Consider the following 19,618-nt stretch of genomic DNA (forward strand, 5'->3'; position numbering starts at 1 on the left):
CTCCTTCTTCTGTAGCTATTGTAACAACAAAAAAAAAATGTGCTGTTTTACAACAAGTTTTACAGCAACGATTTCAAACGCTCATTGGCTCTCGCCAGTTTCGTCAGAGATTGCGACATGCCATGTTTTCGGTGATGCGTGTTTTGAATGAGAAAGGTGTGCCTTGACGGAGTGGATCAGGGTAGTATTTTCAGTGTTTGACAACTTAAATTATTCCCTTCTCCTCATGATTCTATTATAATCTGCCTGAGAGGACTGCAACTGCAAATCATCGTCATTTGGACTACTGTGATACTGCTTTTTGTCATATCTGTAATAAATTATTATTATTAAGTTATTGTTAATGTTAATGTTGCTGCCTTGGACCAAAGCATGTCACAAAAAGAATGATGGTGCTTATAGTAATACACAATGCAATAATATGAAATATTAAGATTCTGTATTACCAGACAGCAACATAGTGTTGGCCCAGATGTGGGCCGGATCTTGGCCAAAACTGCTTGCTGTCTGGGTTGGGTCTGGGCTATAAAAGGCTCAAGTGTGGCTCAGATTTGGGGATTCTGGTTTACTTAAGGCTGAGAATTGGCACCAATGATGAAAACTGTTTTGGCCCAGATCAGGGCTAGTCAACTGTGTTTAACTGTTTGAGATTTGGGCTGGTTACAGCCCATGTGTTGCCCTTGTCTTAAATCCAGTTCTGGGTCACTTCAGGGCCGTCATTCTTTGCAGCATTTGGGCAGAGAGAAAAGTTATCGTTTTTCCTGGATCTGGGTCACAAGACATTTGCTATGTGGATAAAAGTTAATGCTCGATCACGTTTGAAATGTGCCCTTCACCAAACCCAACCCTAAAATTAGTCGATATTGTTAAATGCAAAACTTATTGTGGCAGGGGAGGCTTGGGTCAGCTAGGTCCGTAACGGGAGAGAGAGTGAAGAGACAAGCGGTGGTAAGTGGGTCAAGTGAGAAACGAGTGACACCTTCTCATTGCAGTGATTGGCGTGGGGAGCGGTATTTAAGCCAGCCGCGAACCAGCGAGGGGATAGAGAGCTGAGGACTCATGGGGACTCAAGCAGAAAGGTGGAAAGCAAGACTGAATTGTCCATCAGTGGTTTGAATTAAACGTATGCGCAGGTGGCGTGACTTTGTTTTATTTTTGGTGATTAATAAAAACCCACGAGCCTCAGAAACGCCGACCCTGGTCTCCTTCCTTCTCCTACATAAGAACTTTATCACACTGTTGCCGATATCCGGGAAGGAAGGAGAACGACCATGAACATCGGTTTCAGGCAATGATGCAGGTCCAGCAGGAGGACCAGCTGGACCGGGAGGTTCAGATGAGGTCGGCTTCCCCCAGTTTCAACCCCGCCACCCACATGCCTCTGATGAAGATGGGAAAAAAGGACGATCCAGAAGCATTTATCGACTTGTTTGAGAGGACGGCTGAGGCGTGTGGGTGGCCAACAGACAGCTGGCCAGAGACCATCATCAACAAAGCAGCTCATCTCACGACTACCAAAGAGAGCCGCCCAGTGGGACCAGTGCCAACGGCCGGCGTTGCTGTGCGGCGGGTTCCGGGGTCTGCGAACTCCTTCGATCTACCCCCCCCTCTTCCCCTTCTTCAAAGCCTGTCCCTTATCCCAGGACCCGATTCGCTGGGCCACCGAGGGCCGCCCCCCGCTGGAGGACGGGGACAGATCCGGCTGCTGCGTAGCGGGGCCCTGCCAGGTGAGTGGCGAAACCGCATTGGGAGGCACTTGATGAGCCACCTGCCACTTCCCCACTTCAATCAACTGACCCACTTCCGGCCACTAGGGCGGCGGTGAGGCCTAGGCCGGCCTGCTGGCGTATGCGGGGAGGTGGGAACATTGGTCCAGATCCCGGACAACCCGCAGGCTGCCCCCGATCGAGCCGGGTTGTACCAAATACCATATTATTAGTATTAAGGGGGGTACCGATCAGGCTTTGGTGGATTCAGGTTGTAAACAGACCTCCATCCATCAAAGCCTGATACAATCCAGGGCATTGGATACGGGCCGCATGGTTAAGGTGAGGTGTGTGCATGGGGATATAGTGGAATACCCCGTAAAAGCCATAGCCATCAAATTAAGGGGACAAAAGCTTTATGTGGAGGTGGCCGTTAGTCCGCGCCTCTGGCATCCACTAATCTTGGGGACCAATTGGCCAGCTTTCAAACAATTATTGGGCTGTTTAACAGTGGATGCCTCAGGGAAGAAGAGCGGGCCGGAGGGCGGGGCGAGCGCTCAGGTGGGAGAATCTGTGCTAGGACCCAGTTGGGAAGCTTCAGGGGAACCGAGTGACTAGGCGAGGCTAAACCTTTTCAGTCACAATGACTTTCCTCTGGAGCAGTGCCAGGATGAGACCCTCAAACATGCATTCGAGCAGGTCCGTTCCATCGATAGGTAGGTCCTCCATCCGGACTGCGCGTTCTACTATCCATATTTTGCCATTATTAAGGACCGGTTGTGTCGAGTGACCCATGACGCTCAGAGAAAGGAAGATACAACCCAAATTAAATCGCCTAATGACCCGATTTTTTGGCCGGGCATTCACGAGAAAGTGTGCATATGGTGCGCGTCTTGTCGGGAATGTCAGTTGGTGAACCCACCAGCCACCCGAATGCGACCTCTTCCTCTAGTGCAGGTCCCCTTCGAACGAATTGGTATGGACCTCATTGGGCCCTTAGAACGATCAGCATGGGGACATCGTTTTGGGTTAGTCATAGTGGATAAAGCAACACGATATCCTGAAGCAGTGGCACTCCGCAAGATCTCAGCAAAGAGTGTGGCGGACGCCCTGTTTCTTTTAATCTCCTGCGTGGGAATCCCAAAAGAGATTCTCACTGACCAGGGGCCTCATGTGCAAAGACTTGCGTTGAATTCATACTAAAACATTGCGTACGGACAAAGCTGTAAAACAAACAACAGATGTATGAATTTCTGCGTACGAAGGATTCCACGCATATTCTCTTTGTACATCCCAATTAACGTAAAATTGAGCGCACATGCATGAGCACAACGCCCCACCCAGTCTCCTCCCCTAATTAAATCAATTTAAATATGGTAATGAGTCCACTTTGGCAAAAGATAGCAGTAAGAAAATGGCTAAAGCAAGCGGCAAGAAACGAAACTTTATGGAAAGTGAATTGGAGGTGCTACTATCGGAGGTAGAGACTAGAAAAAAATATTTTATTTGGAACTTTGTCTTCCGGAATTAATAACAAAAGGAAAAAAATATGAATGGGAGAGTTTGGCTGAAGCAGTCAATGCGGTGGGATCTGAAAGTCGCACTGTAAATGAGCTTAAAAAGAAATGGTCTGATATAAAGGTGGACGTTAAACGGAGAACTGCTGCGCACCGACAAAGTGTGGGCAGAACAGGCAGTGGTAAAGGGGTCGATGAACGTACACCCTTTGAGCAGAGAGTTGCCTCAATTATGGGTGACACTTTACTCTCTGGAGTAGTATCTGCTGCTGTGGGAGACTCTGATTTACAGGACTGCGACGAAGGTAACCAATTTCTCATTTGTTTTTACTTTGGTACATATAGCTTACCCATTTAATTGTCAAATGCATTCAGTGTAGCGGACCAAAAGTACACCAGAGATTTTACGGATCCATTTCATTTATTGCAAATGTGTGTGCCCCTTAAAAATGGAATGTACTTAAATTACAGTTAACATGTGGCTTTTTATTTAGACTCATCTGGCGCAACAGCCGAAACATCCACTGCTCAGGAGGGGCACTCGGTGTCCGCCCCTCCTGAGCAGCCAGCGCCCACTGCGTTTCCAGTGCTCCCCCCAGTGCTGACGCCGATCCGTCTGGCCGCGTCTTGACACATGCTGTTTTGGAGTCACAACAGCAAATCGTTATGGCCATCGGGGAAATTAACAGTCACCTGAAAAATATCACTGACGCACTTACAGACATAAGCCACTCATTAAAGAAATTGGTCAAAAAGTGAACTTTGTCTCTGATTACATTTATATTGTCGCAATCACATGTTGGCGGGCATGAACGGCTTGTTGGTTGGGCTGCACATAAATTGCTCCTAGGTCAGGGTCATCTGGCGGTGCTGCCACCTCACCAAGTGGTATGCCATGCCTGTGCGCAACATTGTGCAGCCCACCACAGGCCAGCACAATGCGGCACACCTTGTCAGGGCAGTATAACAGCATCCCCCCAGTCCTGTAAAGGCAGCGCCACCGACATTTTAGCTGCCCAATCGCCCACTCTACAACTGAACGAGTGTGAAAATGGGCATCATTGTATCTGCGCTCTTGGTCAGTTTGTGGGTTGGTGGGGATTAAAAGCCACGTCTTTAATGGATAACCGCGGTCTCCTGAAGGGTTATTCAATAATTATATGCAAACAAAAACTATTAGATAGAATAATAACTTTAAATGCCTCACTTACCAAGAAGCCACCCATCACGCAACCTGCCAGCTTGGAGTCTCATCCCAACCATGCTCTTTGTAAGGATGTATGAATCATGGGTTGACCCAGGCCACCTTGCCACAATATTTGTTAGGCGTATTTGTGCATCACATATTATCTGCACATTTATTGAATGGAAATGTTTCCGATTCACATATGCAAATTCTTCTTCTGATGGCGCCTTTATAGCAATGTGTGTGCAGTCGATCGCTCTGATAACATTAGGAAAACCGGCTATCGCTGCAAATTGCATTTTAATGTTTGGCTGGTCAACTGCATCATATGGGAACCTTATATACCTGGTAAACATGCAGATGATCCTGTCCCATACCGCTGGCATTGCCCGGCTCAAAGACGACTGGCTTATTCCTGAGCTGTCTGCCAGTTCCCTTTGGTATTGCGTGGCTCCTCATTGTCTCTCTCTCTAGATTCGGACCCAACTCAGCACAGTTGCACCAATAAACGCTGAAAATGAACGTGGATTTGTGCATCTTCTCAATTAACAACGGCTCTGTGTAGTAACAGCTGCTCTATGTGTAATCATGCACCTGATGGATTTAACTGCTGATCAGAGAACCGGATTTACTGACGAGATGCACATAACAATCGGCCGATCGTGATCAGAGCACCCCTACAAATGAAAATACGTTTTGTCTTTTTTGCAACAGAGGATGCTCGGGATAGGTCATCCACAACTTATTTCTTCTCCTGTTCATAAAGATCTGGCACAATCTTTTCACTCTAACCTCTTTTCTTCATCATTATATCTGACAAGAAAGCCAACATGCGCGGGGCATTCAAGCTCCGTTCCTCCGCTCGCCATGACCACTGAGTGTGGATTGAACATGCGATTTATATATATATATTTAAAAAAAAAAAGGTCACGTTTGTGCCGAACCGAAGATATTGATCAGAACGGATCACGGATCATGATGACCCATTGCACCACTACTATAGTGTCATTTGAAAACATTGCAGTTCAGAGAAAAAACATTTTATTCAGACTAAAACCCCTTTAATTCGGGTGACAAAAAATTTATTTCCAAGTGGCTTTCGCACATAATAATAATACCGCTGCAGAAGCATTTTGCAGCATTAAGGTTATTAATTGATCGTTAATTTAAACGATGATCGATCATGGAAATTATTGAATATTGACATCTTTAACCAGTTTTCCACCAAACTCATTTGTATTTATTGTCTGCATCAAACCATGCTTCCGAACAAATGTGATTCACGGTACTGGGCAGCTCCAGGACAGCTGTCTCTCTGAGCACGGTGCTGTCTGTGAGCGAGGCGGAGAAACGGAGCTCTCAATCACGCTGCAGTATTTGTAAGAGCCAACAACCCCATTTACAGAGTGAAATTCTCTGACTACCTTTATCTTCCGGGACTGTTGTTGAATCTTCCAAAAGTTTTGGCTTGAGATGCTTCACATGCAGCAGCAGCAGCATCACTTTCCACCGCACCAATAACATGGGGCTGCCCGCCGACGTGCTTGACTTTATATAGGCGCTACTAAACACGGATATCGGCCGATGCTGATATATAAATTATGACAAATATCGGCCTATACTGCCAACCTTCAGCTCCAAATTATTAGCAAAGTGACAAGGACCCTTTGAGGTCACACAACGAGTAGGAGATCTCAATTATGAAGTAGTACGCACAGACAGAGGCGACTCACAGCAAATTTACCACGTCAACCTCCTAAAAAAATGGAGCGAAAAGGAGTCAGTGTTGATAGGGACGGCGGTGAGCGGAGAGGAAGATCTCGGGCCAGAATCAGAATCAGAATGAGCTTTATTGCCAGGTATGTTTACACATACGAGGAATTTGTTTTTGTGACATAAGCTCTGCAGTACAACAGAATGACATTGACAGAACATAAAACACATAATAAAGAATAAAAAATATAAAAAAAATACAAATAAGTAGATAGTGAATGACAATATACAAATTGGCAATTGTAGGCAGGTATATTTACAAAATGCAGTTATGTATGTACATGTATATTATGTGCAAAAATTTAAGTGTATACTAAGTATGTGTGTTAGATAAATAAGTGTATGTGTATATAAATATAAAGTGTAGTGTGTTCGCAGTTGTTATCAGCTGTTCATAAGATGGATTGCCTGAGGGAAGAAACTGGTCCTGTTTCTGGTCGTTCTAGTGCTCAGTGCTCTGTAGCGTCGACCAGATGGCAACAGTTCAAAGAGGGAGTGTGCTGGATGTGAGGGGTCCAGAGTGATTTTGGCAGCCCTTTTTCTCACTCTGGATAAGTACAGTTCTTGAATAGAAGGGAGGGTTGTACCGATGATTCGCTCAGCAGTCCGGACTACCCTCTGTAGTCTTCTGATGTCAGATTTAGAAGCTGAGCTGAACCAGACAGTTACTGAAGTGCAGAGGATGGATTCAATGATGGTGGAGTAGAACTGTTTCAGCAGCTCCTGTGGCAGGTTAAACTTCCTCAGCTGGTGAAGGAAGTACAACCTCTGCTGGGCCTTTTTTACGATGGAGTCAATGTGAATGTCCCACTTCAGGTCCTGAGAGATAGTGGTGGCCAGGAACCTGAATGACTCCACTGCGGTCACAGGGCTGTTCATGATGGTGAGTGGGGGGAGTGCAGGGGGGTTTCTCCTGAAGTCCACGATCATCTCCACTGTTTTTAGCGTGTTAAGCTCCAGGTTGTTGAGAGTGCACCAGACAGCCAGCTCTTTTACCTCCTGTCTGTAAGCAGACTCGTCACCGTCCTGAATGAGGCCGATGAGTGTGGTGTCGTCTGCAAACTTCAGGAGCTTGACAGAGGGGTCCTTGGATGTGCAATCATTAGTGTACAGGGAGAAGAGCAGTGGGGAGAGAACGCAGCCCTGGGGAGCTCCGGTGCTGATTGTACGGGTGCTGGATGTGTATGTTCCCAACCTCACTAGCTGCTGCCTGTCTGTCAGGAAGCTGTTGATCCACTGACAGACGGAGGTGGGCACGGAGAGCTGATTTAGTTTGGGCAGGAGGAGGTTTGGGATGATTGTGTTGAAGGCCGAGCTGAAGTCCACAAACAGGATCCTCACATAAGTCCCCGGTCTGTCTAGGTGTTGCAGAACATAATGCAGTCCAATGTTTACTGCATCGTCCACAGACCTCTTTGCTCTGTAGGCAAACTGAAGAGGATCCAGCAAGGATCCAGTGATGTCCTTCAGTTGGGCCAGCACCAGTTTTTCAAATGACTTCATGACTACAGACGTTAGAGCCACAGGCCTGTAGTCATTTAGTCCTGAAATTTTGGGTTTCTTAGGGATGGGGATGATGGTGGAACGTTTGAAGCATGAAGGTACTTCGCACAGCTCCAGCGATCTGTTGAAGATCTGTGTGAAGATGGGGGCCAGCTGGTCAGCACAGGATTTCAGACAGGCTGGTGTAACACAATCTGGGCCTGGTGCTTTCTTCCTTTTCTGCTTCCGGAAGACCTGGCGCACCGCATCCTCGCTGATCTGAATTGCAGGTGTGGGGGAGAGGGGGGATGCAGGAGGTGAGAATGGTGAGAGTGCTTGATTGGAGAGGTGTTCAGGATGGGTTGTAGGAGCTGTTAATGGTCTGAACGTTTGTTTGGAGAGGCATTCAGGGCTGGTTGCAGGAGTTGTGAAGGGTGTGAATGGTTGAGTGGGGAGGTGTTCAGGGCAGGTGATGGGTGTTCTTTCAAACCTGCAGTAAAACTCGTTCAGATCGTCTGCCAGTCGTTGATTCTCTACAGTGCTGGGGGGTGGTGTCTTGTAGTTGGTGATCTTCTTTAGACTTTTCCACACTGATGCAGAGTCGCTGGAAGTGAACTGAGTCCTTATTTTTTCAGAATAATTCCTCTTTGCCACTTTGATCTCCTTTTCCAGTGTGTATTTAGCCTGTTTATACAAGACATTGTCCCCCTTCACGGAAGCATCTTCTTTGGCCTGACGGAGCTGTCTGAGTTTTGCAGTGAACCACGGTTTGTCATTGTTGTAAATTAGTTGAGTCTTTGTAGGAATACACATATCCTCACAGAAACTGATATATGATGTTACGGTCTCTGTGAGTTCGTCCAGATTGGTGGCAGCAGCTTCAAAAACACTCCAATCAGTGAGGTCAAAACAAGATTGTAAATCCTGCTCTGCTTCATTAGTCCATCTTTTTACAGTCCTTGATGCAGGTTTAGCTGATTTTAGTTTCTGCCTGTAGGATGGTATAAGATGAACCAGAAGTTGATCAGAACGTCCCAAAGCTGCTCATGGAACAGAGTGAAATGCATTCTTTATTGTGGTGTAACAGTGATCCAATATATTACTGTCTCTTGTGGGACAAGTAACATGCTGTCTGTATTTTGGCAGTTCACGGGAAAGATTGGCTTTATTAAAGTCCCCAAGAATGATTAAAACAGAGTCCAGGTGTTGTTGTTCTGTCTCTGTGATCTGATCAGCGAGTTTCTGTAAAGCTGAGCCCACATGAGCTTGCGGATGGATGTAAACACTGACCAGAATGAACGAGTGAAACTCCCGCGGTGAATAGAACGGCTTGGAGCTGGCCTTGGCCCCAGGAGGGGATCACCTCTCGCCCTCGCAGCTCACTGACATTGGGCGTTTACAGTCTGAATTTGCAGACACGTTTTCGCCTCTACCTGGTCGTACTTATCTGATTCAGCACCATATTGAGATGGAGCCGGGCGTGGTGGTTCACAGTCGGCCGTATAGACTACTTGAACACAAGAAAAAAAGTGGTTCAGAGAGAATTAGAGGCGATGCTGGGGTTGGGGGTAATCGAGGAGCCCCACAGTGATTGGGTGAGGCCAATAGTTTTGGTGCCTAAAATGGACGGCTCGGTGCGGTTTGTGTGGACTATCGCAGGGCAAAATTTGATGCTTATCCAATGCCGCGGATAGATACAGACGGTTGGTCTGGGAACGCCCCCAGGAACACCCCGTCACGTGATGTGAATTTAGCCCGTGGGGGAAAACATTCCCTTGGCGACAATTGAAATAAACGGTACAATCAAGCAGAAGAGTTGCTGTGTCGTTTTCTGTACCTCCAATAAACTAACAAATTATGAATTTAAGTTCTACAACCTTCCTAATAAACATACAGAGCCGAAAAGGATTGCAAAATGGCTACAAGCAATAAGTTTTGAGGATGATTCAGGGAAGTTGTGGAATCCCAAGACTAAGCATGTATGTGTGTGCAGTCGGCATTTCATCACAGACAGGCTATATTAACATCGTGTTCATTATTAACGTTATCAAAACTGTGTAAGGTTGTTTCAGAAAGTGGAATGCATATATAATTAGCCTTATCATTCTACCTTAACCAAAACTATGTAACGTTAGCCTAGTGTCGAACATAAACTAACTTAAAAAAGCATGTGGACACGTAACAACTTAGTTTTGTTTCAGAACTTTTACAATTTCATTCATAAATTCACCCTGTCTGTGTTTGCGAAACGATTGAATCGCGGAATCCAGTCAAAAATAGAGCTTGCTGTATAAAGCAGAACGTCACGGGATTTGGCTATTTTTTTATGAATACATCTATATTAGGGCTGTAAAATGAATCAAATATCGATATGGACTAGTGTTTATGAATATTAAAGTTAAAAGAGACTACAATTGTACTACGTGTCTCTGGGAATGAGTGCTCAATATGTGCATTTTGCCATTCAGATACACACGATGCTCGCAGTGTTTTCCCCCACGCCGGCCACGCCCCCAGCTATGACTAGATGCCGACTGGATCTATGGACGAGTTGCTCGATCGGTTAGGTATAGCTCGTTTTTACCGGACATTGGACTTAACAAAAAGATATTGGCAGATCCCCTTATCTCCCATGTCCAAAGAAAAAACAGCCTTCACCACGCCGTTTGGATTACACCAATTTGTGAAGCTTCCTTTCGGCTTGATTGGGGCCCCCGCTACGTTTCAGCATCTCATGGATCGAGTGCTGTCACCCCATGCTGCATATCCCGCAGGCTACCTGGATGATATCATCATCTATAGTGGGGACTGGCAGCGGCATATGGAGCATGTGAGGGCTGTCCTAGAGGCGCTGAGGCGGGCGGGGCTAACGGCCAACCCGAAGAAGTGCGCGGTTGGGCGGGTGGAGGTAAGGTATCTGGGCTTCCACTTGGGTCATGGGCAGGTGCGTCCCCAAATTGACAAAACGGCAGTGATTGCGACCTGCCCCAGACCCAAGACCAAAAAGGAGGTGAGGCCGTTCCTGGGGCTGGGTGGATATTATAGGAGGTTTATTCCTGGTTATTTGGACCTCACCAGCCTGCTGACTGACCTCACTTAAAAGGAGGTACCGGATACGGTCCAATGGACGGAGCAGTGCCAACAGGCCTTTACCCGAGTTAAGGCTGTCCTGTGTGGTGGACCACTCCTGCACGCTCCTAACTTTTCTCTCCCCCTTTTGTTGCAGACTGACACGTCGGACAGGGGGCTGGGCGCAGTCCTGTCCCAGGAGATGGGGAGGTGGGACCGCCCATTGCTGTACATTAGTCGAAAGCTCTCAAAGAGAGAGACTAAGTACAGCACCATAGAGAAGGACTGTTTGGCCATCAGGTGGGCGGTCCTCACCCTTCGCTACTACCTCCTGGGGCAGGAGTTCACCCTCTGCTCCGGCCATACCAATGCGCAAATCACCCGTTGGTATCTAGCTTTACAGCCGTTTAAGTTCAAGGTGGTTCACAGGCTGGGGGCGCAGATGGCATTGGCCGACTTTCTCTTCAGGAATGGGAGGGGGGGCTGCAGGCGCCAAATTTCAGTTCCAAAAGGCAAGAGGACGTTTTTTTTTGCCTAGCGGCTGTGTCTGTGTGAGCTTGTAGCAGATGTGCATGTAGCAGGGTTTTTCCTACATTGAAATTTTTTTGGCGGCCGCCAAAACGATTTTTTGTCCCGCCAAAGCCTAATTTGATCTGTAATTGGGTTTTGTGAGTGAAGCAGGCTACTGACGGAGTGACGGAGAGAACGAGCACAGCGCCCCTCCCCCGCATGCGCACTCTCCGTCTTCAGTTCTGTCTTTGCTTTCTCCTCGCATCAAAATCAACTCATCCTAAGGTCGGAAGACCGAATCCATGTTTTACGTGGTGCATTCGGAATATATTTTTGGCTGAATTACCGCAGGGTGTGAATTGCAGTCAAAAAAAAGTTGCCTTATTTTCTCTTACAACTTGTGACAAGCATTCCGCACATGCAGCTGACATAACTTTAAATAAACGCAAAAAATTATGAAATGAGAAAGTGTGCTTACCCCCATTAAGCAAGAGTGTTTAGTAAAATTTTGCCTTAATAATCCTCAGTATGTATAGGCCTAAGACAATGTGCAGTTAATAACCTATAAAACCATTTAGTTTTAAGTTAGACTGGAGTGAGACGAAACTAGATCAAAGCACAAAGAAAGCTGTTGCTAGCTAGCTGCTAATTTTATTAAATTTTATTTGGTAAAAAATAACACTATTACACCTTTTAACACTACGTTTTCAATTGATATGATTATACTAAAATAATGATCAGGTCTATCAAAAAATGATTTTATCTTCCTAAACTATGAAAGCCAGTCATGGAAAAAAAAAAATCACAGCTTTTTTTTTTGCAAAGAGGGGCTATAAAAGGATGACAATAATATTTTTTTCATGAATAAATAGGAGAAAAAAAACTGTTGCTTTTAGTTTTTTTTTTTTTTTTACCGAACCATTCGGTTCACCACACACGGCTCATGCTGGGACCGCGGTTCAATTTAAATTTGACAAAGCATCTGTAATATGGTTTGCTATAAATAGCACGTAAAACAAACTGGGTTCAACTAATATATGTTTCTGTTGATGGATGCGCATTCTGTATTCCCAGACATTACAACAACAGTGATGAGAAAAAAAAAACTAGAAACAAAAAAACCCTGGATTCACTCTTGATCAATGTGAATTACTGCTGGAATATGAGCAGTCATTTATTCCATAATCACCCGGGCGCTGTCAGTGCGCGAGCACAGATGAGATCTGAACAGCACACGTTAATATGTGTTTAAGCTTAACTCATTTAAGCTTTGTCAGTTTTAACATTTAAGAGCCAAAGGACGCGAGCTCGCGCGCACAGTGAGAAGAATTGTGCATGTGCTCCGCGCAAACCCGCGCCTCAGAACGCGCGCAAATATTAAGATCTTTCTGAAGTAGCTATTGCGTTTAAATGGAAAAATTCACACACAAAAAATTGTCAAAATGCCCGTCTTGGTAAGTATCCTACAGCAGACATAGCCGGCTGAACGTATGCCTGTTGTATGCATTCTCTTAAAGTGACAGTTTTTATATAAATCGAACAGCAAAAGCAAATAAATCACTCACTGTTCTTGATTAAAAAACTTTTAGAACTTTAAACCGTGACCATGTTGGTCAGCCACCACCGAAGACCAATTCTGACCCAGGAAAAACCCTGTGTAAGGACCTAAATTTGCCGTGATTGGCTGTCCACCACTAAGTGACGGGGAGGATTTCTGAAGATACTCGCAGTCACACAACACAAGTGTAGTTGTTTTTTCTCAAAACGTTTCCGTTTTACAATGCCAAAGAGGTCTAAAGTGTGGCTACACTTTATAAAAGTGGATGCCGAGTCAGCAAAGTGCAACATATGCAATAAGAGTATTGCAACCAAAGCTGGCAATACCACCAATTTAATGAAGCATTTGTTTGGATGAGTGTTTTTCCCTTCCTCCCGGTTTAGTTTGGTCTACTCCATTGCTTATCTTGAAACACGCCCCCTTTCACGTCGTCTAAAAAACAGAGAGAGAGAGAGATTTATCCGGTACAGCGAATTAACCGACTGTGTTAACGAGAATACTTGCAGAGACAATTATTTTGAGGTAAATGTGTGTATGTGTTCATTCAGAAGATACGATACGCGAAAGATGAATTCATTCTCTGTACACAGATTGTCTGCTTTGACGGAGTGAGCGCAAGCGCCGAACGCGCGCAAATTGTTTAAAATGCTTGAATCAGCAAGATTTAGAAACAAGTGCAAACGATCAGCTACGATCCGTTTCACCCCTTCAAGTGAGTGAACAACGCGAATCAAGTTAGGAATTTTACATCACTATTCACAATAGCCCATCGGACTGGAAAACACAATAGCCCCGGTACGTGGGGCTAACGATTTTGCGAGCTCTGCACCTCAGATCTATCCAGTTTTTGAAACTCTGGTTTCCACACTGGTTTCGTTAAACAAGATAAATTGTTATTTTAAAAGATTGACTCAAAAGAATCATCGGTTCACTAATTGGATCATGAACTTGTATTACCGAGCCAAAGATGATCTATTATTGAACATCTCGAATGAATAAAGACTTCAAGTACATCTGTAATAGGGCTGCACGATGTGTCGTTTAAGCATTGATATCGCGATGCATGAATCCACGATAGTCACATCGCAGGAAGTGCGATGTAGGTTGTCATAGTTGATCTGTTATTCATTAACTGTACGGGCCAGCTGCTCCCCGGCCCTTGACGAATGTGATTCGCGGATTAATTGCACAGCTCAACCATCATAGAGTGAAAGTTTTGACAGGGCAGAGAGAGAGAGAGAGGGCAGAGAGAGAGAGAGAGCTAGATAGAGCGTTTGTGTCTTGATGAGCATGTATCGCTCACTAGGAGTCGCTTAATGCAGAGGAGTCAGCTGCTGCATGCAGGGTTTTTTTTTTTTGGTTTCAACTGAGGATAAATTGTCCTATTGGTTAAAATCCCCAATCTGTTTACTTAAATATTAAATTAATAAATGACATCAAAACAGGGGCGTTTGCGTTATGATGTGGTGGGCTGCTGTGGGCCAGAAAGTCCAGGGCCACTTTTTGGTCCCAGTCCGCCCTGAATGGCACACCCCATCCAAAAAGCACAACCATTTGTATAAATAATGTTATCCTGAGTGTGATGTCTTACCAGAATTAGTTTTAATTAAGGTGAAAAATAAAGGTTTGGTGTTTAATGTATTTGTGTTGATGTTGAAATGGATTTTAAAACATATGGTATCGAAATTGGCACCAGATCGAAAGATTTTGAACAATACCCAGCCAGCCTAGATATGAAACTGAATATGTGTGAAGCGATTGTTCAAAAGCATCAGTTTTTAAATCTCCCGGTCATAACATGATATTCTTCAAGTAATTGTCCAAAAATTAGGCTTTATTAATCAAAACCCTGTATATTTGTGTGAAAAGGAATAAAAGGTGTTTTACTGTCTCTAGTGTTTGACCCAGGTACGTTTATGCCATGAGACCAGGAAGCAAATAACAGAAACATCACGCTCAACAGACCATCTGAAAGTGTCACAAAGTGCATTTAAAGATTAAAGCTGTCTGTTACGAATTAAATTAAACCTTTACTCAAAGAGGAATGAATTGTCTGTAACAAGTAAAAGAGATTCTCACAAAACACTAGGCACAAAACACTAGGAAGGTGCAAGAGAACAAAACAGAGGAAAGGAAACTACTAAAGAAGTAGGAAAGACTAGATCTAACTGCTCGTAGTCTTCCTCTGTTAGAGGAATGCTGACAGAAGATTGAGTCATATACACAGAGAAAATACTGAAGGCCAACACCTGTGCAAATACAACACTGGGAAAATACAGAAAATCCAATATGAAAAATAGAAAATAAAAATATAGAACTATCAATCACACTACAGCAGGCTACTTGTGTATCGCTATAAATTATGTCAAAAGTGGAAAAAGTTGTATATCTCTCAAAATGAGAGAGGTCACTCTTAACAGCCTGCATTGCAGCACAAAATATAGAAGCAGCTTCTCGAATTCTCAGAGAAATATCAGTTTTTTTTCTGGCTCACAGGATGTAGAAACACCTTTCTCACTTAAAGACGGAGCTGAGGCCTTTCTGAGTTTAAGACCTCAACAGATTCTGATTCACAACGAAAATCACTAAATACAATCATCTTATTAATCTCTTCTTTATATAATTAATTTGATCTTTTGATTTGGAGACGATTTCTTCATAGTTTCTGTCCTGTTCTTCTTTCCTCTGTTTTTTCTTTGTCTTGCCAGTTTCTTGTGATTGATTTGGAGAGTGCACATCATTTATTGGATCTATTGGATACAACAGTTATAATATTGGTTGCACTTCATTTTACAGTACGTGTACTTGCATGTACTTATAGTTTACTTACAGTGTATTTATCTAAGAAAGTTCTGGTAATACAAGGTAACTACATGGGGTAGGGTTAGGTTTAGGGGTAGGTTCAGGGTTAGTACCTAGTTATTACATAGTTATTGTAATTACTATAATAAGTACATAGTATGTACATGGGGAACAGGACTGTAAAATAAAGTGCTACCATAATATTTAATCATGATTTTTTTTTTTTTTTACATTTTCCATTTATGTATTATTTTCTGTACTTATTTATTGTTATTCTTTAATTTGTATTCACTATATTTACTCATTTTTTTTTTTAATACATCGTATGGATTTATTTATTTATTTACAGTGCCCTTTACTAATATTGGCACAATATGAGCAAAAGCAACTATGAAAATAAATCTGCATCGTTTATCTTTTTGATCTTTCATACAATAAATGTACCTTTGTAAAATAGCACACTTGTAAATAATATCTGTACATTAACTAAATAACTAGCACATATGTTTTCCCTCTTTACTTCTGCTTCTGTATTAAGTGCATTTTTAATTTTCTGTGTCGGTTTCTTATATTGGTCTTATATTCCATCTCTACTGTGTATTTCTATTTACTTCTAATGTTCACACGTAGGAGGACGGCTTGATCTTCACAGTTAAACATTCAAATATTTTGAATACCTATTTGTAATGTGATTCATGCACAACTGATGATGCTCCTTAAATTTACACTAATCTAGAATTGTTTTACCAGACTATTTACAGCGTGCAGTCTAACACAGGCAACCGTTTTTTTTTCTCTTCACTTCAGAAACAGAGGAACAAATAATTTACAAGTTATACCAGCCTCTGAAAGTGAATTATCATATTGAAACCATGGATATTGGTGTAAAACATCTAATAAAACTGATCAACTATAGTTAACTCTAAAATATTCATACAAAACCAGAACGCAAGAGATTCCTAACCTAAACTCAGTAAAATACTTCAGATAGTTTTAGAGTAACATGTACACGAGTTCACATACAACAAGAGTTCACATACAACATCTGTGTCTGAATATTATCAAGAGCACTCACGTGACTGTGTTCAAACTCGTCATATCACGCGGGTCAATCACAAATGCTCCAGCTCTGTGAATTAAACTACAGACTAAATCCCCGCGAGGCTATAAATATTCACGAATTCAGTTCCGTTGGTTTGAACTGTGTGTCCGTTACTCCGGAAGCGGAAGCGTCATCAGTGAGCGCTTGAGTAGATCTGGCGCCTTCTGCTGGACGCTCGCGCATTTATAACTTTAACTTCTCATTTACACTTTATTATTTCAGATACACTGTATTTACACGAAATACAAGAAACTAGTGAAACACGGTAAAGATCTGAATAGTTTCCCCCGTACGAATAAATTATTTGTTATACACAGTGAAAGAATAAGACATAATGAGACAGATTTATTCAAGTCATGTATTTATTATTGTTTTTACATTGCATACATTTCTAAGTGATCAGTGGGTATCAGTTGTCAGAAATAATCCTTTAATGATTTTAGGTATTAAAGCTCTACAAAGAGACCTAATGCCTCTTGCTTCGCCGTTTTCAACACAAATGAATAACTCAATATGTTTCATATCTGAAATATAAAAAAAAGAAAAAAAGTTTGAACTCGTATTTGCTGTTAATCTGACAGAAGGAAGGTGTTTAGCTTCGTGACATCACAGACTCCGCCCACACACACACACACACATAATTTCCTGCCCTGCTCCCATGGCAGCAACAAGGAAATAATCATATAAACACGATAAAACATGCAGGTATCAGATTTCCTTTTAAACACTCTGTATGTAATATGAAATCTAATCATCAGATACACTAAAACATGAGTTTATTTGAATCATCAGTGTTATTAATAAGTGTGTGAGTGTAACCCCTCTCACCCGGGTCCTCTCTGACGCTCCTCGCACTCGCTCCGAGCGGGGCTCGAACCCGGGTCTTCCGGCATGGGAGGCGGACGCACTAACAAGGAGGCTAAATGGCTACAGCCACTAGCGTCTGTTGCTAGTGCGTCTCTTGAGATCGGGGAGTGAGGTTTACCTGCACAGCTCTACTCGCTGGCCTCCGTTACACTCACCCCCTAAACCTCACTCCCATCCGGGTCACGGCACCAATGTAACCCCTCTCACCCGGGTCCTCTCTGACGCTCCTCGCACTCGCTCCGAGCGGGGCTCGAACCCGGGTCTTCCGGCATGGGAGGCGGACGCACTAACAAGGAGGCTAAATGGCTACAGCCACTAGCGTCTGTCGCTAGTGCGTCTCTTGAGATCGGGGAGTGAGGTTTACCTGCACAGCACTACTCGCTGGCCTCCGTTACATGAGCTTCAGGAAGATCAATCAATCAATCAATCACCTTTATTTATATAGTGCTTTAAACAAAATACATTGCGTCAAAGCACTGAACAACATTCATTTGGAAAACAGTGTCTCAATAATGCAAAATGATAGTTAAAGGCAGTTCATCATTGAATTCAGTTATGTCATCTCTGTTCAGTTGAAATAGTGTCTGTTTTTATTTGCAATCAAGTCAATGATATCGCTGTAGATGAAGTGACCCCAACTAAGCAAGCCAGAGGCGACAGCGGCAAGGAACCGAAACTCCATCGGTGACAGAATGGAGAAAAAAACCTTGGGAGAAACCAGGCTCAGTTGGGGGGTCAGTTCTCCTCTGACCAGACGAAACCAGTAGTTCAATTCCAGGCTGCAGCAAAGTCAGATTGTGCAGAAGAATCATCTGTTTCCTGTGGTCTTGTCCTGGTGGTCCTCTGAGACAAGGTCTTTACAGGGGATCTGTATCTGGGCTCTAGTTGTCCTGGTCTCTGCTGTCTTTCAGGGATGTAGAGGTCCTTTCTAGGTGCTGATCCACCATCTGGTCTGGATACGTACTGGATCCGGGTGACTGCAGTGACCCTCTGATCTGGACACAGACTGGATCTGGTGGCTACGGTGACCTCGGAATAAGAGAGAAAAAGAATAAGAATAAGAGAGAAGCCATTCTTCTAATGATATAGCAAGTACATCGGGTGTTATGTGAAGTGTTTCCAGTTCCGGTTTACCTAATTAATGCAGCCTAAAAATCCTTTAACAGATTTGGATATTAAAAGCATATTAGTATGTTATGTGTATGCCAGGTTAAAGAGATGGGTCTTTAATCTAGATTTAAACTGCAATAGTGTGTCTGCCTCCTGAACAATGTTAGGTAGGTTATTCCAGAGTTTAGGCGCCAAATAGGAAAAGGATCTGCCGCCCACAGTTGATTTTGATATTCTAGGTATTATCAAATTGCCTGAGTTTTGAGAACGTAGCGGACGTAGAGGAGTATAATGTAAAAGGAGCTCATTCAAATACTGAGGTGCTAAACCATTCAGGGCTTTATAAGTAATAAGCAATATTTTAAAATCTATACGATGTTTGATAGGGAGCCAGTGCAGTGTGGACAGGACCGGGCTAATATGGTCTTACTTCCTGGTTCTAGTAAGAACTCTTGCTGCTGCATTTTGGACTAGCTGTAGTTTGTTTACTAAGCGTGCAGAACAACCACCCAATAAAGCATTACAATAGTCTAACCTTGAAGTCATAAATGCATGGATTAACATTTCTGCATTTGACATTGAGAGCATAGGCCGTAATTTAGATATATTTTTGAGATGGAAAAATGCAGTTTTACAAATGCTAGAAACGTGGCTTTCTAAGGAAAGATTGCGATCAAGTAGCACACCTAGGTTCCTAACTGATGACGAAGAATTGACAGAGCAACCATCAAGTCTTAGACAGTGTTCTAGATTATTACAAGCAGAGTTTTTAGGCCCTATGATTAACACGTTTTTTCTGAATTTAGCAATAAGAAATTACTCATCATAAAGTTTTTTATATCGACTATGCATTCCATTAGTTTTTCAAATTGGTGTGTTTCACCAGGCTGCGAGGAAATATAGAGCTGCGTATCATCAGCATAACAGTGAAAGCTA

General features: G+C 43.5%; 2 protein-coding genes across 12 annotated transcripts in view; both read right to left on the reverse strand.

The window, feature by feature from the left end:
- The window catches only part of LOC127952186 (zinc finger protein 665-like), a 117,132-nt gene extending 100,387 nt beyond the window's left edge, over positions 1–16,745 (reverse strand). Inside the window, exon 1 of the mRNA XM_052550586.1 lies at positions 16,679–16,745. The gene's annotated coding sequence lies outside the window, so the exon portion shown is untranslated. The remainder of the gene's footprint in view (positions 1–16,678) is intronic.
- The window catches only part of LOC127952173 (zinc finger protein 93-like), a 119,894-nt gene extending 103,079 nt beyond the window's left edge, over positions 1–16,815 (reverse strand). For 9 of the 11 annotated variants that reach the window (XR_008152837.1, XR_008152838.1, XR_008152840.1 and 6 more), the window contains exon 1: positions 16,679–16,815. The gene's annotated coding sequence lies outside the window, so the exon portion shown is untranslated. Of the gene's footprint in view, positions 1–4,754; positions 4,889–16,678 lie in introns of those variants that run through there. The other 2 variants (XR_008152841.1, XM_052550563.1) reach the window with 2 other exon arrangements.
- Between the last annotated feature and the right edge of the window lie 2,803 nt (positions 16,816–19,618).

The sequence above is a fragment of the Carassius gibelio genome, chromosome B3 (genome assembly GCF_023724105.1).
Source record: "Carassius gibelio isolate Cgi1373 ecotype wild population from Czech Republic chromosome B3, carGib1.2-hapl.c, whole genome shotgun sequence".
Classification (NCBI taxonomy): Eukaryota; Metazoa; Chordata; class Actinopteri; order Cypriniformes; family Cyprinidae; genus Carassius; species Carassius gibelio.